This window comes from Symphalangus syndactylus, chromosome 16, assembly GCF_028878055.3.
Source record: "Symphalangus syndactylus isolate Jambi chromosome 16, NHGRI_mSymSyn1-v2.1_pri, whole genome shotgun sequence".
NCBI lineage: Eukaryota > Metazoa > Chordata > Mammalia > Primates > Hylobatidae > Symphalangus > Symphalangus syndactylus.
Window position 1 is genome coordinate 53110242 of NC_072438.2, and position 2887 is coordinate 53113128.

Consider the following 2887-nt stretch of genomic DNA (forward strand, 5'->3'; position numbering starts at 1 on the left):
TTCTTACCAACCTCACCAGCAACTGTTGTTTCTTGGCTTTTTAGTAATAACCCTTTTGACCGGTGTGAGATGGTGTCTCATTTTGGTTTTGATTTACATTTTTCTGATGGTTAGTGATGTTTAGCATTTTTTCACATGTTTGTTGTGTGTCTGTCCATGTTTTTTGCCCATTTTTAATGAGGTTATTTGTTTTTTGTTTGTCAATTTGTTTAAGTTTCTTATAGATTCTGGCTATTAGATCTTTGTTGAATACATGGTTTTTTAAATATTTTCTCCCATCTGTAAGTTGTCTGTTCACTCTGTTGATAATTTCTTTTGCTGTGCAGAAGTTTAATTAGGTCTCACTTGTCTTACTTTTTGTTTTTGCTGCCATTGCTTTGAGGACTTAAAAAACATGAAGGCCTCATGAATTTGCTTGTCATCCTTGGAGAGGGGCCATGATAATCTTCCCTGTATTATTCCAATTTCAGTATATGTGTTGCCAAAGTGAGCATTTATTTCTGAATTATTAAAATATTTTTGCAGAAATTATGGTAAGAGTCTGTTTCTTTTCAAAGAAACAATTTTAAAATCAGCATTTAGAAATCCTAAATGTAATATTTTGAAAATTTTTCAGAATTATATTAGTGAAAATAAGTCTTTGCAATTAACTATTGAGTTTTTAAGTATTATGAAAAGCTAATTCATTGTGAGTAAAGGAGTTTCCACTTAAAAACAATCCGTAAAATTTAAATTGGTAATAACAGTTACAGTATATTCAAGACATTTAGAATATTAGCTGTCTTAAAAACCGGTTAAAACTTTACCAAAATTTTTTTCATAACGATACATCCATTTGTTTATTTCCATATCATTGCTGAGAAGAACCAGAAAAATCTGGAACAAAAAACAAATCTGTTTTGTGATACCAAATAACTCTCAAGACAGAGAGGAATTACAAGGCCAAGGTCTGGGAGAGAAGTGAAGACTATGGAAGGAAATTGTGAAGTTGAGGCCATATTATTCCTAAAGGCAAATGCCAATTACACAGATTACTGAGAAGCTGAGAAGTCAAACAAAGCATTTGACAGATTCATGTACAGCAAAGTCAAAAACTGTAGTCCAGCATCCACTAAGAATCAGAGGCTGTGGTAAACATCCTAGGTTCGGATTCAGGACCAAAAAGTACTTTACCTCTAGAATAAGAGGGAAAAGAAAATACAGCATTGGACTTTAAAACTTAAAAGAATGGGCGGGGTGCGGTGGCTCACTCCTGTAATCCCACACTTTGGGAGGCCAAGGAGGGTGGATCACGAGGTCAGGAGATCGAGACCATCCTGGCTAACACGGTGAAACCCTGTCTCTACTAAAAATACAGAAAATTAGCCGGGCGCCTGTAGTCCCAGCTACTCAGGAGGCTGAGGCAGGAGAATGTTGTGAACCCCGGAGGTGTAGCTTGCAGTGAGCCGAGATCGCGCCATTGCACTCTAGCCTGGGGGACAGAGCGAAACTCTCTCTCAAAAACAAACAAACAAACAAACCTGAAAGGAATGCAGAAAAAAGATAGTAATAAAGATAGGAAGATAAATTAATAAAATGGAAAATAAAAATACAATGGAGATGTGTCCACAATGCCAAAACTAAGGTTCTTTGAAAAGATAAATATGCTGTTAAATCTCTAGTGAGATTTATCATGACAAATAGAGACAACACAAAAAATATTAAGAATAAGAATGATGCAACACTATAGATTCTATAGACACTTAAAAGGTAAAAGATGATATTAATAAAAATAAGTTGGAAAATGTAGGTGAAATTAACATATTCGTGTATAAAATTACCATAATATGCAAAGAAAGAAAAATCTGAATAGTCCCCTAACTACTAAAAAATAAAAGTCAAATCTATAATTTAAAATTCTTCTGCAAAGAAAACTCCAGGCCCAGATAGTTATACCAGAAAATTCTATCAAATATTTTAGAAGTAATACACATTGATTTATATACATAAATTCTCCCAGAGAATAGAAGAAAAGAAAATAACTATCAACTTATTTAATGAATCCATCATAATGTTAATCTAAAACAAGAACCTGAAAAGTAAGAAAGAGAATAGATGTCATGAATTCTAAGTAAGAAGTTAGCAAAAAAAAAAAAAAAAAAAAAAAAGAGAGAGAACGGAAAGAATGAAAGGTCTGCTATATTGTTGGAGAAAATATTTGCCACAGAATAAATGATAGAGAACTTCTGTAAATCAAGAAGAAAATTTCAGACACCTCAATAAAAATAATAAAAGAGTGACTTGATTATCAAAATGGGAAATAAGCATTATAACATCAAGAAGAGAAATACTATTGAAACAATAATGGAAACCACTATACATAAACCAGAATTGCCAAAATTAACTGTTTGACAATATCAACTTCTGTTTTGGGAAAGAACACATTAGCTGGTATTGGACTTAGCCTGTTGATGTAAATAACTATACAACTGCACATAATATGTAAGGCTTCTCTTTTCAGACACTGGGTAACAGGCAACAGCAGAATCAGACCCTTGAGAGAAGGAAAACACATGGTATGAGTTCCATGTTATCCTTAGTTTTGTCCTGGGACACTTTCCAGAACCTGGCATAGGGAAAAGAAGCACCATGAAGATTGGCAGTTTTTCTGGGCAGTAGTAGTAGGGCTTCCAGTTTGGAGATGTTAAAGCAACTGGAATTTGCAGGGCAGAGTGCAGAATAGGAATAAGCCCTGGAAAGGGATAAGCAGAAATCCACAAAGAGTAAGTTATCCTTGGGCTTTAGCTGAGGTGTGGGTTGTGTATACTCAGAGGGTAGAAACCATGAGGTACAGCAGAAAGCAACTGTTAGAGCATCTGAAAGCCAAACAGGTTTAAAAAGGTCATGT

The 2887-nt window shown here is 34.4% G+C and overlaps 1 non-coding gene across 1 annotated transcript; it reads right to left on the reverse strand.

Moving 5' to 3' along the window:
• Positions 1-387: 387 nt before the first annotated feature.
• LOC129465127 (U6 spliceosomal RNA) lies at positions 388-494 on the reverse strand. The gene has a single exon (XR_008651895.1). It is a non-coding gene; the product is annotated as a U6 spliceosomal RNA (small nuclear RNA).
• Between the last annotated feature and the right edge of the window lie 2393 nt (positions 495-2887).